The sequence below is a fragment of the Canis lupus genome, chromosome 10 (assembly GCF_048164855.1).
Source record: "Canis lupus baileyi chromosome 10, mCanLup2.hap1, whole genome shotgun sequence".
NCBI classification, from domain to species: Eukaryota; Metazoa; Chordata; class Mammalia; order Carnivora; family Canidae; genus Canis; species Canis lupus.
The window spans coordinates 43,332,145-43,351,933 of NC_132847.1; the positions used below are offsets into that span (position 1 = coordinate 43,332,145).

At 35.6% G+C, this 19,789-nt stretch overlaps 1 long non-coding RNA gene across 1 annotated transcript in view; it reads right to left on the reverse strand.

The window, feature by feature from the left end:
• Positions 1-1,847: 1,847 nt before the first annotated feature.
• Positions 1,848-19,789, reverse strand: part of LOC140641535 (uncharacterized) — a 37,200-nt gene continuing 19,258 nt past the window's right edge. Inside the window, exon 5 of the long non-coding RNA XR_012038073.1 lies at positions 1,848-2,346. This is a non-coding gene — a long non-coding RNA (uncharacterized lncRNA). The remainder of the gene's footprint in view (positions 2,347-19,789) is intronic.

Sequence of the window (19,789 nt, forward strand, 5' to 3'; positions counted from 1 at the left end):
CTTGAACACCAGGCCATTTTCACCACTGTAGATAATCTCATCCTGCATAGTCTCTGACACCCCACCCTAGGATACCCTCCTGCATAGAAGCTCTAGTTCATTCCTCTTGGTTCTGGGCCATTTTCTTGCCACATGCCATAGCCATCCCTCCTGAGTTCCAGTATACCATGCCAGGCTGCTGTTACTTCCCTCCTACCACATAGATACCTGTCTTGCTCAGTTCCCCCAAATGGCTTTTGGACTAAATTGTTCAGGAAAGAGGGGAAGGGAGAGAAAGAATGAAAGGGAAGGGAGAAAAGAAAGGGAACAGATACACTAATTCTTAAGAGAATTTGTAAAAGAATTGATAATGTGAAGAATGGTGATAGTCCTTGATTTCAAATTATCTGGAGTTTTGTTTTTAGTTGTGTTGTTTTTCATGAACTTAATTGAAAGAATTGGCATCATAGGTGAAAGTAAGGCAGATGACAGAAATCAAGGCCTGTATTCTAAATATTTACTGATACCGGTAGTGCACCAATACCATCCTAAAAGATGTCAAAGTCAATAATTTACTGGATAACATATTTTCAGAAAACAGTTTTTCTTTGTCACAATAAGTAGTAGTACTTGAATCAGTCAATACTCTGGGAACAAAGCTAGATCTAATATCTTAATCTGTGTTTACAGATGGATTTGGGTAAGATTCTGGTTCCCTTAGAGGTAAGTTTACAGAGGCCCTGACTAAGGCAGAATCTGTAGTGCTCTTATACCTATAGTCTATAGTTGAAACTATGTCAAATTTTACCCCAGCTCAGATTTCTCTGATACTATAGGAGGGACAACACTGGCACTAAATGACCTAGAGTGCTTGACCACAGCTAATCCATCAGGAGATTACTCTTTGGCTTTCAAGAAGCCAATTAGATTATCTTTCCCAGGAATTAGGATCTGATGCACAGTTACTCTACTTATTCTTTTTAGGGCATTTAAATGAGCTGGAGCTGACACAGTCAGTGGTGGCTCAAGGAAGATATGAGAAAAAGCTTGTCTGTAGAAGAAAAAGAAAACAAAGCAGAGACATCTAGAGAAAAGCAGGAAAAAATAAAAGAGAGAAAAGAAAAGAAAAAAGCCTGCAGCCCTAGAGAGTTGTTACTTTGGTTCTGGCCAACTTTGCATTCCTAGTTCTCTCCCTCGTCTTGAGGTTTATTGAGATTTTCCTGCAATGAACCAACAACATCTCCCTCTCCCCCATTACACTTAGCTGATGTGATGACTGTGTTTCTCTTCCATGCAACTGGATGATTCCCAACCGAGTACACCCTGTTAGGCATGGGTAAGGCTTGAGCCATGCTTGAAAAAAGGCTGCATTCATGGGGCTCAAACAGCTCCCTAACTGGTAGAATTTCCAATTCATCTCTTTTAAGCATGGAGAATTATTCCAAGAGAAGTGGGAGAAGGTTAGAGGGCTGTTGGAAGGAAGGGGTGACCAATCCTCTTTTCTCTTCCATGCTTGAAGCTCCATCTCCTATTTTATTTGTGCCTCTGAAGACAAGTGTTCTACTAAAGAAGTCTGTCTTTTAAATTTTATTATTTTTGACATTTTTGTAAATATTCTTTAGTCTCTCTTCTACTTACCTTATTGCAATCCAAAAGCTTAAATGAAAAAAAACTTATAAAAATTGTTGTGAAACAATGATTTAATGAAATCATGTTTATGTAATTCTTTTAAGCTGCTCTTGACTGTACATAAAACAAATGCATATTTATAGAAAAAATATAGGTGGATAAAAACAAAGGTGAAAGAGTATATTTTCATCTTCGTGTACTTTCTGTGCCTAACATCCAGGATTGCCACAAGCTTAGGCTTGATTGGTCATTGTTTATTAAATGTTTTCTCAATTCCACAACCATGTTTTTTCAGAAACAAATGAAACAGTATTTCCTTGTCAGATCTAATGTTTTACTGGTTTTCCAGATATTCACTAATTAATTGTATGCATTTCAATAATATTGGGAGCATGATCCTCGTTTGGTTACATACATTATTCCAGCTATTTAACTAATAATGGTAAAGTACCAGACTGTGAGTAAAATAAGATAAGAGTAATACTAACAGCAGTGCAAAAATTCACTCTGCTGTGGTGCATAAGATATCTCATTTTCACTTTAATAAATCATAATTTCAGCAACATGGTGAATTTGTTGTTCAGGAAAAGACTAGACCAGGTTTTAAAAATCATTTCCTGATGTCATTTAATGGGAAGAGGAAAATGATTGTTCTGTAAAAGTGTTTATGTGAATTGGACATATTAGCTGAGGGAGGACTGCTTCATATGATGTGTAAACCAGTTTTCAACAAATAACCTGAAAAACAAACAAGCAAAAAATTTTAAATGTGATTACATTTCAGGAAAATATTAGCATTTATTCATTCTCATCAATAAATGTTTACTGAATGCATGCTGGTTACAGAGCAGCGTGCTACCCTCCAGGGTCATAAAGCTGGTAGAAATAATTTCATTGGTTGCTAACTTCATCGCATCTCTGGAGGATACAGAAAAATAAGTAAGACAGTGGGCTCAGAAAACGTATGCTATATTAGTATAAGAAATGAGTTGTGTTTCCAGCTGGAATGAGTAGTTAGACTGCATATAGACCTAAAACCTGAATAATAGGACGAGCTTTTCTATGCTAAGTACCTACCTATCACAATAGATGATGAGAGCTAAGAGACTTCAAGGAAGGGATGTTCACTTCATTATTACATTAGTTGGGAAAGGCATTATGAGGGAGAAGAATCTCCAGGTAGGCCTTATAGGGATTGTACACTTAGTGGAAAGAAGTAGTGTGCATATTCCTGAGAATATTTGTCCCATGAGAATTCATGTTTTTTTCTTCTTAGAAGTCTTAATTGAATACCTTGCTATGATTGTCACATGATAAATAATAGGCAGTATGAACCATATGAGACAGTCTCTGTAAGGGGAATACAAATTTCCTGAAGAACAGCATTTTGGAGTGCATGGATGTGAACAACAAAGATCACAGATGGAAGACAGCGTGCTGCTTGGATAGCCCTTACAAACATTTTCTGCACGTAGAGATCATCACCTTTGAAAAGCTCCCCCAACCCTCACAATGATTTAGAAATCCCTGTTTCAAACTCTGTCTTCATGCTTTTATCTATTTATCTATCCATCTATTTATTTTTATTGAAGTATAGTTGACATTCAATATTATATTAGTTTCAAATGTATAGCACAGTGATTCAATGATTCTATACATTACTCAATGCTCACCATGGTAAGTGTGGTCACCATCTGTGACCACACAAAGTTATTCCAATGTTATTGACTATATTACCTATGCTGTGATTTTCATTCCTGTGACTTATTTATTTTATAACTAGAAATTCGTATCCTCTTAACTGCCTTTACCCATTTCACTATCCCCTACCATTCCCTTCTGCTCCCAAAATTTCCAATTTGTTCTCTGTAGTTATAGGTCTGACTCTGCTGTTTTCTTATTTGTTCGTTTGTTTTGTGTTTTAGATTCCACATGTAAGTGAAATAACATGATATTTGTCTTCTTCGCTCTGACTTATTTCATTCAGCATAAACCTCTAAGTCCATCCATATTATTGTGAATGGCAAGATCTCATTCTTTTTTGTGACTAAAAGTCCACTTCTGATAAATGCATGCTGCTATGTCCAATATAATGTCAACTTCTGAGCCTCTGCTCAGTGTCAGGTACTATATGACATATGCTGGGGATACAAAGATGTATAAGGCTTGTCAGCCTCATGGATATCTTATCTTATTAGATTGTTTACTCCTTGAGGACAAGAGTCAATGCATAATTTTGCTTTGTATCTCATCATTTAGCACAGTGATTGGCACATAACAGATGCTTAATAAATATCTATTGAATGAATATATCTATTAATAAATCAAAGCTATAGTATATCTATGCATGCTAGAGCAGCCAGAGTTTGAAATAAATTTCAATACTCAGACGTTACAAAACTTGGCAAATCATCTAACTTTCCTTTTTCATCCAGCTCAATTAACATATAATTAACATATAACATTGTGTATGTTTATGGTATACAAAGTAATGATTTAGTACTTGTATATATTGTAAAATGATTATCGTAATAAGGTTAGTTACATCTATCATTTCACATAATTACAGTTAAGTTAACCTTTTTGTTTATTTTTTTTTAAGATTTTATTTTGTTTCTGAGTGAGCGAGAGGGAGATAGTGAGAGAAAGCATGAGTGGAGGTAGGGCACAGGGAGAAGCAGGCTCTCCACTGAGCAGGGTGCCTAAATCGGGGCTCCATCCCAGGACCCTGAAATCGTGACCTGAACTGAAGGCAGATGCTTAACCAACTGAACCACCCAGGCACCCCCCAGTTAAACTTTTTTGAACTTTGGTTTCTTTATCTATAAAACACTTATGGAATGATTAGATATTATATGCCTAAATATACTATTTAATATTAATCAGTATTATAGGTTAATATATCAATATGACAGTTAGTACACTGATTCCATAAAAGCAATACTTAGAACTGAAAAGTAAACACTCAATAAATGCTACTTCTTATCATAGATATTAAATAAAACACAATCTTATTTTATTGGTTCCATGATCTTTGAATTTCATTGATAGATTTTTAAAAACCTCATTCTCTGATGCCATAATCAACATCTATTATACGCTCTACTTAATTTTTTTAATCAAAAAGACAACTGAAATGATAAGTCTTTATGAGTTGTACCAAGTGAAATATTCATGAAAAACTGTATTTGACTCTTTTCATTGTTTCCCACCAAAGGTCAAGTCAAGCCTATTGCTTGTCTATGGGTTCACATCTCTGAGAAAGACCTTACTCTGTACAATAGACTTCTATATAGCAGAATCAAGGAACTGCAAAAGAATTTATAGTAATGAAGGATGTCGCAAATGCAGAAGTTTTTTTCTTCTAGAAAAAAGACCCCCTAGAAAAAAGGGTCTACCCTAATACTATGTTGGCACAATGAATTGTAATAAGGCATTTGATGATTCTATGTGTTGATGATCTGTTGGCCACAGATATATCTCAAAGAACCAATATCTTTTCATCAAGCTGTCAGTATAGAAAAATGCATTCAAACACACTTGTATTTTCTAGAAGATTTGCAGATTTCTGTATGTCCAGATTTTGAGTGGAAGACTGAAACTTTATTATTTAGAAGTCTTAACTGTCAGTCTTTTACTAGTCTCCGTCTAGCGTAGGTCTTTTAACAGCAACAAATTTATTTATTTTTATTTTTTGTATTAGCAACAAATTTAATAGCCTAAATAAACTCATATAAAATATTCATAAAACAACAGTAATCACTAGGTTTGGGATTGTATATATGTATCTCTCTCACTGAGCCTTCAAATCTTTCCTTTATTTAGAGTTTGAAAAAAATCTTAGAAGAACAAATAGTAATGACATCTGAATAAACAATTATCCAGTAAGAGTTTGGTTAAAAGAGAGGTGCCTGGGTGGCTCAGTTGGTTAAGCATCCAATTCTTGATTTTTGCTCAGGTCATGATCTCAGGGTCATGAGACTGAGCTCTGTGTAGGGCTCTGCACTGGGCGTGGAGCCTGCTTAAGATTCTCTCTCACAGTCTCCTTCTACTCCTTCCCTGCCTCTCTAAGAAAAAAGAAAAAAAAAAAAAGAAAACGTTTGGCTGAAAAAACTTCCTGTTTTTTTTTTTTTTTTTAACTTCCTGTTTTATAATTTAAGAAATTTCAGGAGTTGTGGTAGAATTTATAACCCTAGTGCTTTCTTGGCTTATCACTCTTTCCTAGGTTTTGCAATATTTACATGTGGAACACAGCAAAGAAAAGAGAAGTATAATTTTATTAATAGCTAGAATAGCATGAGGATATAAATAATAATGACGCTTTTGTTTCCCTTGTATTACTAATGATTTCAGAGATTGCTGGTAAAGTAGCTTACCTCTTATGGTAAAAGAGATGTGCTTTACAAAATTCAAAAGGAAGAACTTTGAAATTCATGATTCACTTTTGGTAATAGTTACAAGAATACTATATAAAATATCAAGGATTAATATGTCCATTACTGGCATATCTGTGATGTGGAGAGTATTTAGGCATTGGGGATTTGGAGATAAAAATGCTAGAGAGAAAAAAAAAATGCTAGAGAGGGCAACACAGAGTTTGCAGAGCATTGACAGTCTAGTAGAACCCTGGTGTTAGAGGATGGAGGAGGGACAGTAAAGTATCCTCCAAACTGAGAAGGCACTTTGGGACCAAATAGCAAAACAAGCCACCTCATAATATTTACAGAGTTTTATTCAGAGTAACTTACTGATGGAGGGTGGTGAGGGGAGGATTGGGTGGATGACAATCCAGGCACTTTGCAGCTATTCTCTGCAAAGTCCACACCTTAATCCACAGAATTTATAGAGCAAGGGGATCATTGTGAAGTCGAAGAGTAGTTACCTAAAATAGTGCCAGATGTGTGCCAGAGGGATCTCTACTAGTTATCTAGAGTGGCATCACCCATGCAACAGAAGAATGACCAGAACAAGCCTTCTCATATTCCAGTCAGGGCATACATTATTAACCTCCAAGGGGCCTGGAATAAGTAACCCTAAATGATGTCACTCAGTGGACAGGAACAAGATGGAGGACCAAAGATGGAGTGAGTATTGTCAACATTCTTGCTCTAGGCATTCTCCTTTTATATTTTCTAATAAAGAGATAAATATGGGGGGAAGGTACCCTATTTTGGAAGAGAAGAGAGGAAGGACAGGAGAATATAGAGCAATAATGCTTTATCCTTTCTATTTTGTTCATCTTTCAGGGAAAGAGATGGACATGGCTTTATCATTTATTGACGTTTAAAGTCATATCCAAGAGGAGGAACCTGGTGTAAGATTAGAAGGAACCTGGTTTGCTATTCTCTGTCTGGACTTTTCTGACTGTTAGGAGATAAATAACCATTTCAAAAATCAAAGCATAGGGGGAAAATGCCAGAGGGATGATGTAAGGTTGTGCAGCAAAGGAGAAGGGGAAAAGAAAACCTTCCCTCCCTGCTCTTTCCCTCACTCCCTACAATTTCTCTGAGGTAGGGAAAAGGATCCCATCAATCTGTGTTTACCTTCAAATGGGACTATAGATAGCTGATGAGGTCTCATTGACTTATCATAGGTCACCTTACTGAGACGCAGATAGGTATTTTCATTAGAAGAATGCATAGATGTAGCTGTCAATTGAAGTGGGGAGCAGATGGAAGTGGCACTTGGGTCTCTCACACAGACCCCTGAAAATGTGGGAGCTGCACTGGCCTGGGTCTGCAATATCTGGACAGTGGTTTTCTACATGCCTATCCTGACCTATGGACAAGATCTTGAGTTGAACATCAGTGAAGGACACAAAACACAATTCACCCACCAACAACGTGTGGTGAATACTTTGCTTTCCCTTCCCTTATCAACACAAGCAAGTGCAAGGGAGGAGGAAAGATAGGAGAAAGAATAAATCTTTCCCTTCCAACCCATAGTCATCTCTGAAGTGATTGACACAGATATTTGCAATTTCTTCATGATGGGAACTCAAAAATGACTATAAAAATATCGAAATTACTGGGAATCAAATATTACTAATTGCTAAGTGTAAGATGTATGTCTTGTGGGGATGTAGACGATCTTTGAAAAAAATTGATGTTACGTATTAGAAAAAATAAAACTTGTATATGTTTATCATGGCTGAGTTGATATTTTGAATTTAAACTGTGATATTAGGTTTGGTTCCAAAACTCTAAGACAAAGTGTTCTTTGTTAACCTAGGCCAAAGCAAACTACTTAGATGAAAAGGCTTTCACTCCCTGCCTGCCTCAGCCCAAATCCAGACTTCATCATGGGCCAGGCTCCAGGGAAGACAGGAAGCAGCAGAAAGGAAGATCTATTTGTTCCTGTTTGCTGACTTTTCCATTCACTAGGAAACATGGATGTTTCTTTGTTTTTGTTTTGTTTTTTAAAATTTTATTTATTTATTTATTTATTTATTTATTTATTTATTTATTTGAGAGAGACCAAGCGGGAAGAGGGGAAGAGAGAGAGGGAGACTTCCTGCTGGCAAGCATTTTGCTGCTGGGCTAGATCCCAGGACTTTAGCTAGATCTGAGGACCCTGGTATCATGACCTGAGCCAAAAGTAGACACTTAACCAACAGAGCTACCTAGGTACCCTGGATCTGTTTCTTTGGATTTGGTAGTTCTTCCTCTTAAAGGAGAATTAAGGTATAATTCAGAGAAGGGTATATTTTCTTTCCTTAAGGGTGTAAAAAAGAGACATTAAGTAAAACCATAACTGTGGTTATTTTTGAGGGATCAGATTATGAATTATTTTTGTTGCCTTCCAAAAAGCTAGATAATAAATATTCTAGGCTTTGCTGGCAGTTTTCTTTTTGTGGCATGAAAACAGACATAGACAATAGGTAAACAAATGGGTATGATTGTATTCCAATCAAATTTTACTTACAAAAATAAGGCAATGGGCTGTTTTTATCCCATAGGCTATAATCTTCCATACCCTATTTTAAGTAAAATATTTAAAATTCTCCATATTTTCCCAGGTTTCTACAATAAACATGTATTATTTCTACCAAACACATACATACACATACACATATACACAAAAAAAATTATACAATAAAAAATTTCTAAATTAAGTTGCTCTGATTTTTATTTTTAATCTTTAGTACCATTGAGAGTTTTTTCCTACCCGATCCATAGGAGATCATTGGCTATTTGAATCATCCTTAGCAGAAATCTTGGTAACTTGTTTGCCTTGGAAATTTGTTGTGGTTCTTTGGCTAAAGAGGAGAAACCTCCGTTTTCAGGATTACTTCGGATGGGTTTTATTCTCTTCTCTGCATTACTCAAAAGGAATATGTGAGCAGCGGTTGAAAGAATATCCCAATTATAATGTGCTTAGAGCATCTGCAGAGTTGTCCTGGAGGCTTGAGCAAGGGGAACCACAGCTGTGAGGCTTTGCTCCTACTCCTAGCACAGATGCCAAAGCAGATGGAAGGGCAGGGATCGTCTGCAGAAAGGCTCCAGATCTACCAGGCAAGTGGAGAGTGAAAGGCATAGCGGACATTGCTGAAATGGCTAGATTGATAGGCTCTGCACTCCCAGGAGTAGCAGAGGCGACAAACTCTCCCCACTCGGTACCTCAGACAGAAACATGATGGATGATGTGCGTGCAGTTGTCTTCAATCCCTTTACAGCTCGTGATCCCCTATTCCGACAGGCCCTCATTTGGTGCCTTGCCTAGAAATTGTTCTGATGCTGTTTGTGTTTCAAATGCTTAGGAAAACATTTCTATTAAGGTTGCATGCCAAAATGCAAGGCTATACTGAATAGCAAGAAGGAAAGAGTACATTCAGTACTGCTAATCTGCAAAGGAAAATATTACATATGCTCTCCCTGGAGAATAATAACACTTTGCATGTTGCTGTGCTAAATTTACTGCAGGACTATAAGTGTTAAAACAGCAGCCGTGTAAATGGGCCATGGGGTGGTAAAAAGTTGACAGGATGATTATGCTTGAGGGGCCACTGTTATGTATGTCCTTTGGACAGTAGCTTGGAAGAGTTTCAGAGACACTAATTAATTCTGCCCCACAGTGAGGGGGTGGTAACCAGCTAGCTCAGTGGGAGGCGGTGTTGGAGAGTTCTGTCTCAGGTCAGAGGACCAGGAAAACACTTCAGGGTATGTCTAAGTTGATCCTCTAGAGGAAAGCTCTTTAATCTTACTTAAGGTTACAAAGTCTTTGGCCTCATGCAAAACATTTCATCTTGTGCAATTTGCAGCTGTTCTTATTTTTTGAATAAAGAAATAGGATGAATCAAGCAGCTCAAAAAGACCAGGAGAATCTTATTCTTTTAAAAGGCTGATTATAGTTTAGGAATATTAATTTTCAGGGTCTTCTAATCACCAAATCTCTTTCTTGTACACATTTCAGATTCCCCTATTGTATTTTTTACAGTTTCAATCATAGACCTCATTGGATTTTTTTCCCCTGAAATTTCTAAACAGGGATAGCCCTGACTCCTGAGCAAAGTAGTAGAAAAACTAATTTTCTAGGAGAAATAGTGCCATCCACAAACCAAAGAACCTTTAAGAACAGAGAGCAGTGTAGCTTTTCACTAGGTGAGTTTTTTGGTTGAAATTCTTATTTTAGATTTTAAAAACATATGTACTTTTCTATATCACTTAATAAAGATAGCTAATATTTATTGGATATTTATTTTGTCCAGGCATTGTGCTAAGCACTCCATGTAAACTGATTTGGTTTTGACTCTTAGGAATAAATATAAGGATTAGGGGATCAAATATGTAAGACATATTTATATAATTGAAATAGAGTATTATAGTATGTTGTGCAGTGTTGTGGCAAAAAATAGAGTGAATATAGTTGGGATAAAATTATAGCAATATACTTTTATTTGGTATAGTGGTAGAGTTTTATGAATTGTTGGTGCTTGTGTCTTTTCATCTTACCTATTTATGTCTTTGAGGCAGAGTTAATAGGTGTGGGTGGGGAGGAAGAAGAGAATGGAAGGACGAAGTGAAGAGGACAGGGAGGGAAGAAGAATTGAGTATCAAATTAGTGACACAGAAAGAATTTCTGAGAAATGAGTGATGCATATCTGATAGAACATAATAATTTATAGATAATGATTAACAGCACAGTAGGACAAAAGATTTTATATCTTTAAAATGTGCTATAAATTAACCTTCACAAATGAATTTCCATTACCCTTTGAATGATTAATATCTTGTCTTCAACAATTTGAAAAAAAGTTGAAATTCTTTATTTTATTTGAAACTTAAGTACATTGACTGAAATTATGATTTTATCTTTTCTATAACATGGATGTTTTAAATTTGGTATAGTCTGAAGAGTGAAATTTTGGTGTGATAACTGGCCTTGTACTGATTTAGTCTATGAATTTGGCCCAGCCACTTAAGCATATTATGACATAATTATTTTATTTGTAAATTGAGGTGTAGGTTAATAATATCTTCTTAACCCCTTCCATGGTAACATCGTTGGAATTTAAGAACATAAACTCTGAAACAAGCTATCCCCAGGAACTATTTTAAGATTCTTTGGAAGATATTTTTACCATTGAGACTTCAAGAAAATAATTCAGTTTTCAAAACATTTCAGGAATTTGGGAAGTATAGTTTATTGTATCATATGATCTTAACAAAAAGATTTTAAAGACTAAAAAGTAGCTTATAACACAACATCAAACAAATAAAACCAGACTGAAATTGTAATAAGCACTATGATTCCCTCCCAAGCATTCAGCTGATGTTCTCTTTTCTAGAACACTCAGCCTCCTCTGGGAACCTATCTAGGTTAATGATGGAGCATGCAAACTAGATTAAACCAATCATTGGGTTCCATGTCAAGACTTTTCATGGAAATTCTGTTACACAAATGACCTTTCTCCTTCTAGTATAGTGTGATGTATAGATGTAAAGCCAAGAAACGCTGCGGTCATATTGCCATCGTAAAGGAAGTTAACTAGGCAATGAAACTGACACACGGAAGAAGAATGAAACCAAGAAAATCACAGAGCCAGAACTCTGATCTAACATAACTTTAGATTATACTTCCTTTAGGTCCTTTACAATTACAAGAAATAAGCTTGCTTTGAAATAAGATCTATATGAAAGTGAAAAGAGAAGAAAATTCAGCGTTTCTAAGAGCAGTCTTTTCCATCTACAGCTTGAAATTCACATTGACTGAAAGGCTGTTGATTTAGAGCTTGGAGATTGGAAAAGTCAAATACTTCAACTGAAGTTAACCCAAGCACTAGCAGTTGTAGAGAGGTTGAAGATAAAGTAGAACGTAAGACTGGGGCTCTTCTAAAGAGTGGTTTCTTTTAAATCTTCTTTGCTTGATAAAGGTAACAATCACTCTCATTGTGGAGATTAAGCTGCTATTCAATTTGGGGGTAAGAAGAAAATAAGCCATCTATCCTATGATTTAAAATTGTTTTAAGGTGGACTTCTGTTCAGCCATGCTGGAATACGGAGTATTGGTCTAGCCCTTCTCATATAAACAGCTATCATAAAACTGGACAAACTATGTGAAGCTTGTTTCAGGCACTTTACTGTAGGCAGTAGAGAACTAGAATGCCTAAGAAAAGGGTAATCTTCATGATTTCCCAGGATTTTACCCTGGATGTACTTTCTAGACCACAATGTAGGAAAGTAGAACCCAAATACATTTTGGTGGTCTCACTGAACTATGACCGAGATCTGAGTTTGGGGCTGTTGAAAGAGCTCAATTTGGTGTGGGCAGAGTCTCATAGAGGTGAGAAGAACACAGAGAAAGAACTCCAAAAATTGTTGTAATGGTAGCATTAATTCTTTGGATGAATACTAAGATCATAAATACAAGTAAAATTTTTGTAAAGCATGGCAGAGAAGAACTAGTGGAAATATTCACTGAACAGAAATTCTAGAGGTCTCATAGTACTGCAAAATGTAAGAAGTCTAGCTAGTCAGGTTGGGGAAAACTTTGGAAACCCTAAAAAACCACTTAGCCCTAAAGTTTGGTGTTATTAACCCCTTCTCAACCATTTGAGTAAGAATCATTTTTCTTATACTCCTTCTCCCAACACAGTCTTCAGTGTTGGACTCCTAATCTACTTCTTAATATTATGGTAGACTTTATGGTTTGCATGGAGTGTTCAGGGATTTGGGTATGGCTGAATTGTTCTCCACAGAGTTTTTACTTTTCTGATCTGAAACTCAAGGGCTGTGAATAATTTGGCATTTCCATCTCCTCTGTCTTAAAATATAGTTTAAAAATTTCAAAATGGCTTAAGCCAAAAAAAAAAAAAAAAAAAAAAAAAAGAAAAAGTTCTGAAAATCTTATAGAATCTAAGAACTACTAATCTGTCAGGAATCTAGGAGGCTCTTCTCTGTTTCCAGCCCTATCTCTGAATTTCACTGCATATCAGCTTCATTCTGCCTAAATTTGCTTTCTTTAATCCTTTATGTATACAGCCACCCCTCCCCATTTATTATGTTTCTCCCCCATTCATGAGTCCAGTCAAGATTGGCATATTTTTTTTCTCAATTGCAATTTCAAAAATGTAGGAGAAGAATACATTTGGCCAAATTTGAATCCAATTTGATCTCCTGGTTCTATAAATGGTAAGTATTATCACAAGGACACAACTCTCAGAAAAAGGGGTCACTGTGAGCTGGGCAGGCACCCGCAAAGGAATTTTCAACTGTAGCCCAAACAGAAACACAGCTATGTTCTAAAAACTTAAATACAAGCTTTTAAAATATCGCAAGAGGTGACTATACTATACATGATGTTTTAAAATCATTTTATGTAGAGTTCAATGTATATTATTATAATTTTTATTTTATTAACCTTTTAAAAATAAACAATAAAGTATAGTCACACATATTAGATTCAATGACAAAAGGAGCACCAAAATCAAATAATATCTCACTGAAGGATCCTTTGGGATAAGAATAGCAATCACTGTGCATGAAAAAGAAATTCAGGACCTTGAAAATTGCATTACTATAGCAAAAAAAAAAAAAAAAAAGAAGTAAATCCACTAGACAGAAGAATGTGTAAGAATAAAAAGAGCTGAGAAATGTGTTACTACCAACACCAGCCAACTGCATTTTTTAAAGTTTAAATCATGATGCCCACCTGACAGAGATGCTATGATTACATTTGATACAAATGCCATTTATATTGCCTGGTTACTAAAAAAATTCTTTGGGGAATGTGGCTGAATGAATGTTTTGGGGATAGAAAGATTTTCAAATAAATTAGCAAAGGATTCTTATTTCAAAATGGAACACTAATAATAACTTAGGTAATGTGAATGTTTTTACATTTATGTGGATCTAGTTTGCAAGTGACTCCTGGGAACAAAGCCCATGTGCCTAAGAAATAAGAGTTAGACACCACTGTAAGCATATAGATTGACTACTGAGCATTTATATTGCATTGTCCAATGAAGAAAGTAGAGAGTTAAGAAATATGATCAGTAAGCCTATGAATTTAGGATTCATAGGTACAAATTGGAAAAAAAAAGCTATAGGCTGCTATAGGGAGCTTTGTATCAGGCAAGCTATGAATTTCTTTTATTCCATGAGGCACAAAATTTTTTAAAAAATATTTTTATTTATTTATGATAGTGAGAGAGAGAGAGAGAGAGAGAGAGAGAGGCAGAGACACAGGCAGAGGGAGAAGCAGGCTCCATGCACCGGGAGCCCGACGCGGAATTCAATCCCGGGTCTCCAGGATCGCGCCCTGGGCCAAAGGCAGGCGCTAAACCGCTGCGCCACCCAGGGATCCCGGCACAAAATTTTCTATAGAAAACTCCCTTCGTGATGAACTGAGAAAGTACTTTAAATAAGAGAACCAGAAAAAAAAAAAAAAAAAAAAAAAAAAGAAGGAAAGAAAAAGAAAAAAGAGAACCAGCAACGTAAAAATGAAGGTTAAGGGAAAAAGGATAGGGTTCTAGAAATGGCCCATAATGTGTGAGTCATAGGCCAATAAGCTGCTCCATGCCACTGGATACATTATCATGCTATTCCGTATAAATTAATTTATGTAATGACATTAGCCTTATAAAATCATGTCGTATTCATTGAAATGTAAAGCTCTTTAAATTTATTATTTAAGACAAAACAAATGATGATATAATATTTTTTTTTTTTGGTAGGAGACATGGTATGTATGGCTTTTTTTCATAAATAAATAGTTCCATTTAAAAAAAAAACCTTTAATTTTGAAAGCATCACAAGCTTAAAGAAAAATTGGAAGTACAGTGCAAAGCACTTTTTTTTCTTCTGAACCATTTGAGAGTAACTTGCCAACAGAATACTCCTATTTCCTACAAATAAGAAATTCTCCTATGTAAACACAACACAGGCATAGAAATCAGATAATCAAAACTGACATATTACCATCATCTAACCCCAGACCCCACTCAAGTTTTGACAGCTGTCCCAATAGCAGTTTGTTTGGTTTTATAGCAAAATGACCCAGTCCAGAATCTTATGTTGCATGAAGCCATTATGTCATTTTAGTGCTCTTTATTTTGGAAGTTCCTCAGTCTTTTATTGATTTCATAACCTTGAAACTTTGGGCTTGACTGCTGTCTCCTCATGATTAGATACAGAATATGCACTTTTGTAGGAATATCACAGACGAGATGCCATATCCTCATGCACCCTACCAGAAAATATCCTCTTCTAAATCATATTTCTAATTAATTAATTAATTGTATTTTTTATAGATTTGTGGTTCCCATTTTATTCAATAGGTTATAATCTATCAGTACTGTTATTTACTGTTGATTCTCAATCTTTGTGGTCGTTCTGTGTCCCATAAAGTCACCATGAACACTGAACTACAAATATTCAAGCATTACTCCTAGGGAAAACACAGGCTAGGTGCCTGTGAGCTTCTGGTTAGAACATTTTAATTCATTGATCAATAAATAATCTTGTGGTGTGTGTGTTTCTTTAAAGGGAACTTAGTTAATATATTTTGTTGTCTCATTAACATTGAACTCACCCCCAACAGTACTGTGTATAACTCATGTCTTACTGAAACTTATCTCATATACTATTTTCTACTTAACAGCATTTTGCAGCTTTCTTGTGCCTAAGAATACTATACAGCGCTTCCGGGCTATGCCTGAGTGTGTGTGGGGTGCATTTTAAATGGTACATTCATCAACAAAAAGCATACAATGTGAAAATCATGGCATTAAATACACTTTTTAGAGGATACTTTTTTTACAGTAGAAAACCTCAAACTGGACCACAGCTGGGAACACGTGTATCAAAAGAGGCAAAATTTTTACTGTGCTTTGTATTCCTGTGGGTGACTGTGAAACTATAATGAGTATTGATTTAGGTGTTACAAATAAATTTCAGGAATCAGGCAGATTTGTAAATATGGAATCTGCGAATAATGAAGATTGACTATATTTTGGTACTAATGAAGGAACTTTTAACAGTGGGAAGCCCATTGAAGTTGGCTTCAAAGCCCTTTTGACATGCTCTCATTGTTCTTTGAGCACTGCTTTGCTTTCTGGCACAAAAAGATATAACAGGCCTATATTATCTTCTACAGCTCTGAAATCTGCCATTTATCCATGGATAATTATTTCTTTTAGTGGAAAATGGTATTAGGAAATCAAGACCTAGGAGTCAGTTGTGTTCATTGCTAGTGCTTCCTGCTATTCCCAGCCCTTCTCATAGGACAGTTCTAGTGGAGATAGATAGATAGGTAGATAATGTTTAAATACAGTGTAGGTAGTAGAGTTGCACCCAAGGAGATCAAGTCTAGGATCATGGAAGTTATATATGGCAGTGATGGGAGTTAGGGTGGAGGGAAAGTATAAGGGCCAGATGCCACGTTCTTAATAAATATGAGGAACTAATTAGAAACCTAACATAAAATAGCACTGAAGAATGAGAAGTTCATAAAGACATTTCATGAACCCCAAACAATGAGGGTAGATTGGCTTGAATTTGGTTTAGTTTAAGAATCAGAGAGTTGAGTACAAGATTTTGATTATTACTGTGAGGTAATAATTTTTAAGTAAAATTTTAGAGGTAAGCATTCTAGGGAAAATAGGGTCATCCATTATGTCAGACTTCATAAATCTTACTGCTTGATCTTCCACACGCATCCTCCACTCGCAAGTTCACTTCATGGTCTCAGATTCTGATCCATCTCCACTTTCCAGGTAACAAGAAAGAAGAGAATGAAGGGAGCATACTACTCCAATTAAGAAAACTTTCTGTAAGTTGGAAATGTGTAAACTTCTATTTAAATTTCATAAGTCAGAACTGATTCACACTAAGGTTTAGTATTCAATGAAGTTTAGTATTCCAGGTAGGCAAGTGCCAAAATCAGACATCAATATATCTCTTTCTTTAGGAAGAAAAAAATCCCAAGAGATAATCAGCAGCATCTATCACAGTCAGGGGTTCAGACAAGATGGAGGAAAATGAATAGCTTAAAAAGGTAAAGGGGGCTAGGAGCATGTGTAACAATTCCTTCTAGCCCCATGTAAGGCAGAACCAATATAGGTCTCCTATTAGGAATTATCCCTTCTTTCATCTCCTTTGTATTATGCTTTGCTTGTTTTGTTTTAGTTTGTTTGCATCTATGATTTGCTGTCTTCATTAATGTTTTGCTTGCCTCTGTATGTCTATATCTATCTATCTCTTTCATTGAAAATGAGCTTGTAGGCAGAGAATACAACCTTAGTGGTTGCTATTCTTTAGGAAAACCGTATTAGAGTAGCTGTTAAAAAGCCAGATCCCAAAGAGAAATTGTTCTGTATTCAAATAGTGGTTCTGCCACTTGCCAGCTATATTACCTGGGCAACTTACCTAACCTCTCTAAAGAGGAGTTTCCTTATCTGTGATAATACATGTGAAGTTCTTAATATGTTACCTGAAAGATACTATATGAAATTAATATTAGCTTTTATTTTTGGTAACCACTACCAATGAACACACTGTAAATGCCTTTTTAATATTTATTTGACTTGATGGAAAGCTTTGCTGTTGTTTTCAAATAAAACAAAGCCTGCAAAAACAAGAACCTCATTGCCATTTGACTAGAAATATTATTAAAAAATTAACTTCACAGCTCAGGAACCCAGACTTACTATCAAAAGATTACACATCATTTTTACTGCTAAGCCACTGACCTCCAGATGCTTGATTATTACTAGATTCTCTTTTCCAGTTAAGTTATTTCACACTGTGATGAAGCAGTGGGCAGGAGTGTAATGCATAATTTCAAGGAATTTAAGATGAGAGAAGGGAACACCATGTACACATCATAGACCGGTAGTCAGACAGTTATTTACATGCTTGTCCCTGTGCGCATGGTCATCTACTAATCTTGTAGATCTTCCACCCCATGTTATATAGTAAACATAATCAGTTTGCATGGAATTCACAGGGATAACTACATTCATCAGCAGTTAAGGTGAGGTGGAACAGGGAAGCATTTTGTTTGCTTGTTTTCTTTGGGAAAGTTTGAATTAAACACAGCAATCTCAAACAAATGTAAATGGCTCAGGTCACCCATTGGGGGTGGGGGTAGATGGGTCAGATCACAAAAAGTTTGTCTATACCCATTTCCTTTTCTTGTTCACACTTTCTACATTAAAGACTTTCTGTTGCTGGGTACTTATCTGTTTGGGACAGAAAACTAGATGCAACTGAGGGGTTTTACAAAGAAATTTGTAACTGGCAAATGCAAAGAGTAAACACTCAAAGCAGGCAACCCACCAAAAATTCCAGATGTAGGAGCTATAAACCAGATAAGGAAACTGAGATACGCTAGATCCCAAAATATTAAGTATAAATAAGGTATAATCTCAGCTCCAGGGTAAATGATATTCCAAGGAAGGACTTGAAGTTCTTGTTCAAAAATAGCAATTGAGTGAATTAATAAAATACATGGAATCTAGGTTACATATTGGTTGAAACCATCTCTCTCTTTTATTAAAATTACTTTACTTTTTAATGTGTTTTTAATTTTTAATGTGAGATTATTGAGAATCTATTATAGATTGGGCAAATTGCAAATCTATTTTTGAGATTAAATTGCACTTAGTTATTGTTCCTCATTTGAGTTATACCCCATGATTGTTGAGAAGATTAAATGGGATGATTTATCCAAAGCATATTGCATGGTACCTGACACACAGGAAATCCTCAGAAAATATTTGTTAGTTCATCTAGGATTTACACATGTAATTGCTACATGTGTGCACTTCATTTAAGGTGTAGAGATTTTTTTTTTAAAGAAGTGAAAGAAATGGCTTCTTTAAGCCCAACATATTAAATGAGTAAGAGCTATTTAGTTTCTTATGACCATCTGGTTACTAAATATGTGGTTACCCCACATATTTCTAGTCTGCATTTCATACTAGAGTAATTATGTAGCCTGGAAATCTGCCATGTAAATTAAACCACTTACCTTCCAAATAGCCAGCATCCTCAGATCATTCTGCAAGAGTGGTATGTTGAACAGTGCACATGATTCCAATTTTAGTAATTATAGAGCTTTTAATACAAAGATAATTGAAAATACTGCCTAATATTACTGTAATCAGGATTTCAAGTAAAAGTAGAATATAAAGTGAGAAAAGAGAATCTACTTAAAAGAGAGAAAACTAAAATCCTTTATAACCTTGGTACCTAAAATTAGCTTCTTGTCTGTACTTGGTGCTGTTTCTGTATCTTCTAGGAAGTCTTAACACTGATTGTCTGCCTTATCCCACTGAGCAGACTTCTGGATCTGAAATTTATTTTTTTTAAGTAGTCTTTTCCATAGAGAAACGGAAAACACAACATAGTCTAGTAAAATAATGGGCAGTTTGCAGTGATGCCAGAGACCCACAGCTCTTTATCAAACCTGTATTATCTCCTTGGAAGTCACTTTAGGTGCAGAATCTTCCATATTCTGCACATAGGGAAAGAGCCATCTTACTTAGAATCTTCATCAAAAATGCATATAAAGAAGGCCAGGATGGATCTAGCAGGGTACTTACAACTCTTTGGAAAACACCTATAAAATGCATTCCTGTCAATATTTTATATAATGAAATTTTGAAATATCACAAGAGTTTCAAATATTTCCCACAAAATTTAAAACCATATATTATTACATTATGTAAAAGTGGGAC